This window comes from Oratosquilla oratoria, chromosome 21 (assembly GCF_046742065.1).
Source record: "Oratosquilla oratoria isolate Oo_2021 chromosome 21, ASM4674206v1, whole genome shotgun sequence".
Lineage (NCBI taxonomy): Eukaryota > Metazoa > Arthropoda > Malacostraca > Stomatopoda > Squillidae > Oratosquilla > Oratosquilla oratoria.
The window spans coordinates 54743809-54756308 of record NC_134797.1 but is presented as its reverse complement, the minus strand read 5'-3'; positions in this window follow the sequence as shown (position 1 = coordinate 54756308).

The following is a 12500-nucleotide window of genomic DNA, read 5'->3' as shown; positions in this document are numbered from 1 at the left end:
AATGAAGGCGTGGAGTGCTATATAAATTTTTTTGCAGATGATGCAAAATTACTTAAGAAGGTAAAAACGGAAGAGGACTGCAACTCATTGCAACAAGATCTGGACACAATATGGAGTTGGACTCAAAAGTGGGAAGTAAAATTCAATATTAAGAAATGCAGCATAATGGAATTTGGTAAGAGTAAAAATAGAATATCAAAAGATTACAGAATTGGGGAAGAAAAAATGAATAAAACAAACTATGAAAAAGATCTTGGAGTGATGATTGGAAAGGACATGAAACCAGATAAGCATATAAACAAGATGTTCGGAGAAACCTACAACTTACTGAGAGCAATCAAAGTGGCATTTACCTATATGGACGAAGAAATGATAAGGAAATTACTTACTACACTAATAAGATTACAAAGAGCGACAACAAAACTAGCACCGACACTCGCCGAACTAACATATGAGCAAAGACTATCCAAATTGAACCTACCAACTCTGGAACAAAGAAGAGAAAGAGGAGATTTGCTAACTATCTACAGAATAATGAAAGGAATGGAAGTTTTAGACAGGAACGACCTATTAATGTGGGACAACGGTAAAACAAGAGGACACGGAAAAAAATTGAAAAAGGATAGTTATAGGAAAAACTTGAAAAGGAACAGTTTCCCACACAGAGTGATAAATACATGGAACAAATTAGACAACAAAACAGTATGTGCTAACACTATACAAGATTTTAAGATAAAACTTGATGTGGAGAGATACAAAGACGGGTCACCACGAGCATAGCTCCCCTCCCATATATTACAATTAGGTAAATACAACTAGGTAAATACATATACACATGCACACAGAGGGATACAAGGTAAACTACTGAAATGGATGGAGGACTTTTTGCATGGAAGAAAAATGAGAGTAGTGCTCAGAGATAAGAGTTCTACCTGGGAGGAGGTAAATAGTGGAGTTCCACAAGGATCAGTATTGGCTCCAGTAATGTTTGCTACCTATGTTAATGACATGGACAAAGGTGTGGAATGTTACATGAGCTTCTTTGCAGATGATGCAAAATTGTTAAAGTGAGTACTGAAACAGACTGACTCACTACAGAGAGATCTTTACAGGGTCTGAAAATGGAGTCAGAAGTGGGAAGTGGACTTCAACATTAAGAAATGTGGCATAGTGGAATTTGGAAAAAGTAAAAAAAGGATACCAGGACAACATAAAATTGGTGAAAAGGAAGTAACAAAAGTGGGATCTGTAAAAGACCTGGGGGTGATCATCACAAAAGGTATGTCCCCTGACAAACATATAAACAAAATTGTCGGCAAAACCTAGAACTTGCTAAGATCAATAAAAGTGGCTTTTACTTGGATGAAGAAATGGTAAAGAAAATACTAGTCATACTGATAAGGTCAAAATTGGAGTACACAGCAACACTATGGTCATCCAGTACTAAAAAGAATATAAGGAAAATTGAGAGACTCCAGAGAGCAACTACAAAGATGGCCCAACACCATCAAAAGTATTATATGAAGAAAGATTGTCAAAATTAGAACTACCCACTCTGGAACAAAGAAGAGAAAAAGATGTCTTGTTGACCATATACAGAATTATGAGAGGTGTGGAAGTCCTTGATAGAAATGACTTACTAAATTGGGATAAGAGAAACACAAGAGAACATAGAAACTCATAAAGGACAGTTATAGAAGAGACCTAAAAAAACAGCTTTCCCCAGAGAGTGGTGGATGTATGGAACATAATAGACAAAACAAGTTTGTCTGCAAAAACAATACAAGAATTTAAGAGCAAATTAGATATGGTGAGATAGAGAGACAGGACACCACAAGTGTAGCTCCCATTCTCATAAGCTACAACATTTAGAAATGTAGCATAATAGAGTTAAGAAAAAGTAAAAAAAAAAAAAGAATATCAGGACAATATAAAATTGGAACAAAGTAAGTAAAGAAAGTGGGATCTGAAAAAAACCTGGGAATGATTATCTCAAATGAAATGTCCCCTGATAAACAGACAAACAAAATTGTCGGAGAATCTTGCAACTTGCTAAGATCAATAAAGGTGGCTTTTACCTATTTAGACAAAGAAATGGTTAAAAAAAGATACTAGTCAACATTAATAAGGTCTAGAGTAAGCTGAGACACTATGATCATCCAGTACCTAAAAGAATATAAAGAAAATTTAACGAATGCAGGGAGCAACCATGAAAATGGCCCCAACACTTTCAAACCTATCATATGAAGAGAAACTGGATAAATTGAAATTACTGGCTTTGGAACAAAGAAGAGAAAGGCAACCTGCTGACCATTTACAGAATCATAAAAGGCACAGAAGTCCTTGATAGGACTTACTAAATTGGGATGAAAAATACAAGGGAACATAAGAAACTCAAAAAGGATAGTTATAGAAGAGACCTGAAAAAACAGTTTTACACACAGAGTGATGGATATCTGGAACAAATTGGATAAAACAATAATGTGTGCAAAAACTATACATGAATTTAAGAGCAAACTAGACACTGCAAGATACAAAGATGGCACCACGAGCATAGCTCCCCTTCCCGTAAGATACAACTAGATAAATACAGTATACAACAGTATATTGTTGTCCCCACATAAATTATAGAATAAATACTGAAGGGCCTTTACCCTTTATAATGGGATGCCTAAGCCAAAATACATACCTACATCATAAACAAAAAAAAAAGTATATGAAAAAGTTTTGGAGAAAATACAAACAATAGCTATCAAAATGGTTCCCAGCCTAGCAGACAGACTGTATAAAAAAGATAAGAAAAACTGGACCTTGCCCACATTAGTAGAAAGAAGAGAGAGGAGAAAAATTATGATTACTATGTTGTGATCTGTCGACTTAATTCAAGACAGGAGAACATGAGATCATGGAAAGTAACTGAAAAAGACAATGTGCTTGAAGAATATAAAGAAGCATCTTTTTTTTCTGTACAAGTGCATTGATTTGTGGAGTAATTTGACAAGGAAGTTAAGTCAAAAAACAAATTCATTTAAAACCATGTTTGATTGATGATAGAGACAGAACCCCACAAGTGTAGCAGTTTTCCTGTACATTACAGTGAGGTAAAATACACTCACTAACTCAATCACTCGCTTGTATACAGTACACACATGTATTCAGATATAGAAGTTGGATTATAGAAAGGTAGCCATTTTAAAGATTTGAAAGCTTTGACCATAGGGGTGAATGAAATTGAATTTTGACTTAAACCCAAGGATGCCAAGAGATTGATTTTACTTATTTTCACTTTACATACTTTTGTACTTAATATTTTCATTAATGATAAACTATTTGTCTTTGTTAATAAAAAGGATTTTTTGTCACCTTATGTTGCAAAATGAATTAATTCTCACATCTCAGAGCAAGATTGCTTGCAATGTTAGCAAGCCTTGCCAGTCTTTTTTTACTTGAAGAGATTTTCATGTATAAATTTTTTGTACACATGGTCTTGTGTACATTTTTTATCTGTACATTTGCAAACACTGGTTCTTGCCATTACCATTCCTGTTTACGTTGTATCTACCTATACTTATCTGTTCCTGAAATGTTTCAGTAACCTCCCACCTTTTTTTGTTTTTTTTTCATACTGGTCTATCATGTTTTTTTATGACTTGTATGCCTCGTATCAAGGTACTTTTTCAACATTCCCTTGTGTATGTCTCCTGGCTGAACCAATGAACAATACCCATTGCTCTCCTGTCTCATTCCAGTCCTCATGAAAATCTACATCAGCAGAACCAGAACCCTAAAGGTGGATAAGATCTTAAGTAAATGTGTAAATATATAATTATGCCACCATGCTGAAGTGTCACATGTGGCTAAGAAATTTGGAAACAGTCTACAATGGGAAAATTTACAGGATTCTGACTAAGAACAGGTACTTGCAAATGGTGGTTTTGTGAGATGAATGCTGGAAAGAATCATCTCCTCTCTACCCATCTACAGATACTTTTAACATTTTCATCTCCATCTGACAATTGGTCTCCAAACTGATCCCAAGCTCTCTTTGTCAACTTTGTATTTCTTCCACCTTTTCACATATGGAGAGCTGATAATTTGAAACTCTTTAAGGCCTGTCCAAATGATTGAGCATTGCCTGCTTGTACAAGCAAGCAATTTGCCCGTTAACAAGTTTACCACTTGTACCCACTAAAACATGGGTAAAGTGCCTGTGTTGGTTGTTTAGCAAAAACACCAGACACTGTCCGTGGCCAGTAATATGACATCACTGCCAAACACAAGGTTTTCTATGGAGGCAAGGGGCAGAGGTTGTCATTGTTCACCCTAGTGTTTGACAGACATGTCTGCCTCTGCTCCTACTGTGAATCAGTGGTCGAAATCTCATTCTACATTCAATAGAACTTTATCAGCAACACCCTTGCCACCATACTGGTAGTAATTGTACAGCACAGTCTGCAGGTCCTGCCTGAATGACCACACACTCTTGAATGTGCCCAGGTTTGACTGGGCCAGCTTGGCACCATGTGGACAACACTACAGTTGTGCCTGTGGGCTTTGCTCATTTGCAGGCAGTGCCCGTCAAGTTGTGCTTGATTGTCTGGATGGGCCTTTATATCTTCCAACCACTACAAACTAGTGACAGAAACAGTCCCACACTCATACACCATAAACAATAATTCAATCATTCTTCCATGAGAAATTTATGGGAGGGCCCAAGGACTGCTGTTTGCCACTGTGGGGCTGTGGGTTTCCAGTTGGTAAAACTTAAAGGCAACAATTATTATCATCTAGTCATTGATAATATTATTGTATGTCATTGGCAGAAAGTAGTAGGAGGGGAACAGTCACCAGTTGTCAGCTCTCCATGTGTGAAAATGTGTAAAAAATACAGTTGAAGTTTACGGATATATTGGGCCCAGTCTAAAGACTGGAGGTCAGCCCCATAGGGTTGTATCTCTTGAGGGAGGCGAGAGGGTTGACAGGTTTTGAAAATGGACAGCTCTGCAGTTCATTATGCAAACCAACACAAGCAGGTACCCATCACTGATCCCCATGATTCCCAACAATCAAGAAAACATACATAAACCTTACAAACTATAAAAAATAAAGCATTGAGAATGATAACAGGATGCACCAAAACTATCTCAATAGAACGCCTTCACACAAACAAAAAATCTTCCCATATGAATATGATAGGTATACAGTTCAATACAAGGGCCCTCAACCCTTGTCATCCATTTCACTGCATTGCACAAGCATGATCATCTAAACACACAATAAAAACTCAAACATCTACAACAACCTACCACTTATGCCGCACAGTACATCTGCACAAAAACATAATCACTCCCAGGAACCTTAAAATTCCCTACTCCATTGAGCCTCCCAGGACATCAGCACAATTTAAAAACCCCTTCCAGAAGCAAGAACCACGTTAGTACATTTGCATTCAGGTCACCCTTGAACACTAACACAGTACTAGCATAGAATAGGCCTGGCTACAGAAATTACCTATCACCTATAGGTCAGGTTATTCGCGAAAAAAAAAAAAGTTAAGGCAGTGAGTAGCTCAGACGAGTGACGGAGTTCAGGTAGGATAATTAAACTCATTGTTAAAATGAATTATTATCTACAATAGTATGATAGATACAAACAACATAAATGGACATAGAATAAGACAAAAATAGCAATGTACATTAATCATAAAAATATTAAACATACATATATTTCATGAATCATAAATGGGTACTTAAACGATTACCAGGTAGAGTAGCTAGGTGTGCACTTGTATACAGCACCTAAGAACAGGTGGGCGAAAAGAAGTCTTGATTATGATGTAGACAAGTCTTGATTCGGGTCGCTAGAAGTTGCACTAACGGAAAGTAGTTTGGTCCGATCTTCAAGTCTTCGGGAACAAACGAGTTGTTTGAGGAGGGACTGATGCATGATAACTTCTGGTAGGGGAATCTTCAGGTAGTGGGAATCATGTAGAAAATTTGTTGATGTTTCGCAGTCGAGAAATAACAGAAAGAAAGGAAGTGTGTAGAGCCGTACTTAGCTTTAGTCTAGTAGTAGTTTGGAAATGTCCGAAACAATTCGGAAAAAACGAAGTATTGCACTTCGCGTGGAGATTGCCAGTTCACGGGTTCGGTACTTGAAGATTGTGTAGTGCAATTGTAGAGGTCCAAAAGACTTGTTTAGTTGTGTTGTAATCGACGAATGAGCAAAGAAAAATTCAACTGCTCTTCATTCGGAACAGTATGCCAGTTTGAACCCGTTTTCTGCCTCCAAGAATCGGAGCACATCAGTTTTCAAAAAGCCCAAATCTTAGGTAGATCCATGGTGATATGTCCAGAAACCACCTATGCAGAGGCTCTACAACCCGCCACGACCCCCTCCAAAGACACCTACTACAATATCCCCACTATGCGTAGTCATGAGTATTGTACGAGGATCCACCACACAACCCCCACCCCCTCTAGGATTTCCCACCCCAACACACGACCAAATTCAATTCTCAGTAGCTCACTATATCATTCCACTATTAATATTCCCCGCCCCCCGCCACCTGCCTTACTATCCACAATCCTCCCCTCACACCTCAATGAAGAGAACCAATTCCTCACCTGAAACATTACATCTAACACAATACATAGAAATCATCAAACCTGAGTCATCTCCATCTCAAGGGTGCCACTAAGGTCTCATCTCAAACTCGCCTCCTACCTCCACACTCCCTGCCCACTGGGGCTCGCGATGCTTCGAACCATAGTGTCCGACTTGAAATATACCCCAACCCAGTACCAATCTCACGTTTAAAACCCAGAGGGACATTCCTCCTAGAGGCCAAAACAAAATTACACTCATCCCTCGTTTTAACGGACAAAATGGAGGGAACATCGGTCCGTTAATACAGATTATCCGCAGTTACCGACACTAGTGGCTAATAACAACAACTGCTTTAAGAAAGGGGAACACTACAGTACTATAATTTTAATCAAGCACACTATCCAATCTGACAATGTAACATACCTGTTCACGGTAAATATACACTATAATACAATGAATTCAACATTTCTATTTTAAAATCAGACTTACCATGGATGTTGCTGGTATGCCGTGATCGTGTAGTGGAACTTACAGACTGAGTTGGCTGCAACAAGTTTTGCCCGTTGCTTCCGACATCCGTTAAAACGAGGAATGAGTGCACTTTACTCCTTAACACAATCAAAACCCGTCATATCCCAGTCTCTCAATCCTCTAGTGCTCCTAGACACAACTGGAATAGATATTTCTGGTTAGTCTCGAGTTCATCATCCCCAGTAATAACTCTCCCGTCCTCAAACATTTATACATTGTCACACAAAAGTGAAACAATATCTGACCATACTCCTCACATACTTACTTCCACCCCGACATACACTTTCAACCTGCTTTCCACCGCATACCCAACGGACATTTCCTTCATAATCCCTCAAAGACAAACCCTCCTTTATCTACCCGTTATCAACCATATTTACTGAGAGACGCAAGATAACAATATCCTAACTTTCTTCCAATAAGCTCCCAAACGCACAGCCTATATCCACAACTATATCCCGCGAACCTGACCACTGATAAAGAAAATGCAGAGTAAAGGATTACTAGTCCCATCTAGCCACCTATTACAACACAAATGAGAACACGATGACAGAATTCTTTCCCTCCCTCCATACGGAGATACAGTAGAGTCATAGAAGCAGCGCGGGATATTCAGGGGAACAACATAGAGGAGGGACAGTGACAGTATAAAAGCAGAATAATTCCTTTATAAGTAGAAATTTAAAACTCGCATTGTCGTGGAATCATCCCTAATTGGGACGACCAATTATTACTCCAAGTATTCGAACCCAACGTCTGTCTACAAGAAACATGTTTGGGTACATGCACATACCTCTCCAATTACGAAGTTATATTTCACCATACACGCATTACTGCCAATTACAAATGTTATTTGTTGTTTTGCTTGTGCGTGATCAACGATTCTTGGATGATCCGTTACTTGCATGAATATTCTTTGGAAACGCTGAGTCGTCGGCACTTCTCTCAAACCGACCAGATCCTTCAGGACAGCGTTTCCCAACCTGGGGTGCTGAAATCAATTATAGCGGGTGCTGGGAAGTGATACACACAAAAATCACATTGATATATGTATCATGGATTATCTAGTGGTGCATATTTGACTTTTTCCAAGCTCTTTTATTTTTCTAGGGTGTTCTTATTTCTACAAACAATATTGTCAATTTGTTTCAGTTCTAAGGAATCAAGAAAATAAATCTTTTATCCTTCTAATAACAAGATAGGGGTGCTGGACTGCTTAGGCATAACAAAACAGGGGGTGCTATGGTTGGAAAAGCTTGGGAAACGCTGCTTCAGGACGTACCTTGGTTTTGCTGGTGAGACGGTCGGAGCCTCGTCAGGTTCCTCTCCTCTTCCGAGACGTGAACAAGAAACGCACCCGGAGACCGCAGACCTCCTCCAACGTAGTTCGTCTTCTACATACATTCATCCACCCATACATACATATAACCATAAATACATCAGCGAAAAAAATACACGGGAGCGACGTGCGATTTCGCTTGGGAAAGTTCCAATGTCGCTCTCGCAAATCCAATAGCGGGAGCGATCCCCCGCCTCCCCCCCAAAAAAAAATCGCCCCCGCGGCAAGATTCAACGTTTTTCATGCATTACCCATCATTTGGCAATCACCATTTGGCATCACCATTGATGAAAGGATCAGAGCAAACACAACTTACCCGTGATCAATCATTGCATTATCAATCGATATCATAAACGCAACGCATCAATCAACTTTCATTTGTTGATGTACGTACGTATGTGTACGCAGTATAGGTGCTAGAGTTCAATGGCTTACCTAGCCTAGCTTCGTATCAGCTGCATGCGCGCGTATACTAGTACATATTGACTAGACTCTACACGACTATCGTGCTACATAATGTCGCTAGTTTTGAATCGCATGGTACCTGTATGCAAGGAAGTTCATTGGTTGCATGCAGCTAGCTGCCCAATCAACGCGCTGACTACATGTACAATGCACCATACCCAATGCCACATCATCGCATGCATACATACACTGCACATATACAAACTCGCTCGAGGCCAAGGAGGGAAACTGGGAAATCTCATTTATAACCTCGTTCGCGTATTTATGAGAAAACAAAATAGAATCAAATGTTTGGTTGGTAATTGAAAGTAGATAAATTTAAGTATAAATATGATTATTTGATAATTATATATCTATTTCATAAATATGGATCTTTGGAGGGAGAATATAAAATACAAAAATGAAAAATGATTCGTTAGCTAGCTTAGGTTTACGGTAGCTAGGTCTACGTTCGTACGTCACGTCCATGCCAAACTTTCGATGATCGTACATCATGGAGCGATTTCTAGTGAAGCGAGTATTGAGAATGAGAAGTTGAGAACTACATGCTAATGGACTAATCAAATAATCATATAAACAGGTTTAACCTGTTAGGTTGCTATAACTAGATTAATATCAAGTAATGAAAATTACATAGTGACCTTGTACTGCTACCATAGAAGACCTGCATAGTACTATGCAGAACAGCAGAAAGTCAGAAACTACTAATTTTATTCTACAAAACTCTGCAAGTGGATCTTAAACAACTTAACAAGGAAACTCAGTAATTTGCATCATATTGAAATCCATTAACTAATTTGACATGTTTGTATCAATACATTACAATAATAACTTGTAAATTTACATGTATCTTATTCCCTGTTTGACCTACATACTATTTGTCACATTTACTACAAGGTATTTTATCAACACAGCCTGAAGAATTATCAGGGGAATTCTTTATGAGAAGATTTTTTTAGGGTTGTATTGTTCTTGAAACAGCATAAAAACAGCATAAAAAATGGCCAAGAATCTAGTGCACTTTTTAAACATGTTTGTGAATTTGACCATCCTATTGACTGGAAAAATGCTTCGAAAATTATACAGTGTAAGAACATAACAGAAAGAAATATCATAGAGTCAGGAATTATAAAATGCAATTATGACCAACTCATTAATAATAGTTTAGGATTATATAAATTAGATCCATATATTGTCAGTAATATAAATAGTACATATTTTAAAAGTTAATGTAATAATGATCTGTTCCATGACCTCGCCGAGTGACCCAACCTGAGCTTTCAGGCTTCGGAGAGGAGGGTAAATGTCTCTCTTGTCCTATTTATTCTTTGTATCTCCATTTTTTTGTTCTCATTTTTCTGTACTCCTTGATAATGTGAATATATCACGAAAGCGCTTGGACTCCGTGTGTTTTTCCTTTTCCTAGTGGACTCTGTATATTTGTGATTCACGTGTGACTTGTGAAATTTGTGCATATATATATATATATATATATATGTGTGTGTGTGTGTGTGTGTGTGTGTGTGTGTGTGTGTGTGTGTGTGTGTGTGTGTGTGTGTATTCACCTCGGATCTGCTGCAGTCTCTGTCGAGACAGCCAGACACCACCCTACGGCAGTGAGCTCAGAGCTCATTATTTGCCGATCTCTGGGTAGGTCTGAGACCACTCACACACCACACACCGGGACAGCAAGGTCACAACTCCTTGACTAACGTCCCGTACCTACTTACTGCTAGGTGAACAGGGGCTACACGTGAAAGGAGACAAACCCAACTTATCTCCGCCCGGCCGGGGAATCGAACCCCGGTTCTCTGGCTTGTGTGAGTGAGTGTGTGTGTGTGTGTGTGTGTGTGTGTGTGTGTGTGTGTGTGTGTGTGTGTGTGTGTGTGTGTGTGTGTGTGTGTGTGTGTGTGTGTGTGTGATTATATATTTATATATAGACACTATATATATATATATATATATATATATATATATATATACACATATATATATATATGTACACACACACACACACACACACACACACACATATATATATATATATATATATATATATATATTTGTGTGTGTGTGTGTGTGTGTGTGTGTGTGTGTGTGTGTGTGTGTGTGTGTGTGTGTGTGTGTGTGTGTGTGTGTGTGTGTGTGTGTGTGCGGAAAAACCACCAAGGAAAAAGAAAAACTGATGACCGAGCGCTTTCGTCTATTCAGACATCCTCAGGGTACATGTACGCTGAGGATGTCTGAATAGACGAAAGCGCTCGGTCATCAGTTTTTCTTTTTCCTTGGTGGTTTTTCCGCATATTTAGAATCACGAGTTTATGTGATTTCTCATGCATATATATATATATATATATATATATATATATATATATATATGTATATATATACATATAAACATACCTTAGATTTAAGAAGGAAATATACAAGAACCGATTTACAAATAGAGTGGTTAGCGAATGGAATATCGTTAGTAGTCATGTAGTAAACGATGAAACTATTGGTAGTTTTCTGAGGTTAGATAACTTTATGGATGAAGTGACATGGAACTGCCTAGTGTAGGCCAAGGTCTAAATATACAGGTCAGACCGTTTAAATTATTGTGCGCAGCTTCTGACGTCATTAGGCTGGGTCCATTTTCTCTTTGTGAAACACTGAAGAAAACTGTGAAACGCCAAGGAAGACAGGAACTATAATATTTTATATATTATATATATATATATATTATATATATTATATATTCATATATATAGACAGGAACTATAATATTTTATATATATTTATATTTCATATAATATTTGTCAGAATAGAACTAATTGCGTGGAGCGGTGCGAGCGAAGACTACGACATTCTCGATCGACGCACCAGCTTCAACTGACCCGCCAACCCCACTTTGAACAGCCAGGTGACGTTCACGGGCCCGCTGCGCCAACTCCCTCGAAATTCGGTCGGAAGTGGTTAGACCTTATATCCTTAGATCTTGGTGCAGGCTATACGCATGCATGCAGATATACATACACACATGCATGCATACGTACATACAGTACATGTACAGTACAATGTACATACGCACATACGCCATATTGCTCAACACACTTCCCTGACAACATTTCACCTTTCTCATTAGTTGTGGACGGACTTCATAATCTCACTGAAGAACCTTCACCGTGTATGACATCACAACTTGATCAAGTCATCAGTCACGGTGACGTCATCAGTGACGTTACGGTGACGTCACACTTGGGTCGCGTGTAACGTCAAAAGGTGCCAACCGGCGGCCCTTAAGTAATTGATTTCAGATTTATTATATATATATTCCCTTTCTCTTTTTTTTTTGTAATACTTACATGAGTAAATTTTCATTCAGCGTATCACATAACTCAGACAATACTTCACTTTGAGGTGTTTCCTGTACGAACAGGAAACTAAAATACCTATTTAAGATATTCCACATACTTTCATTTGAATTTACAAACTGACCGTTGGGAAACAAAAGAGGACCAATGTTATCCCTGATAACTTTTCTGTCTCTAGTGTAATTGTGGAAATTTCACCG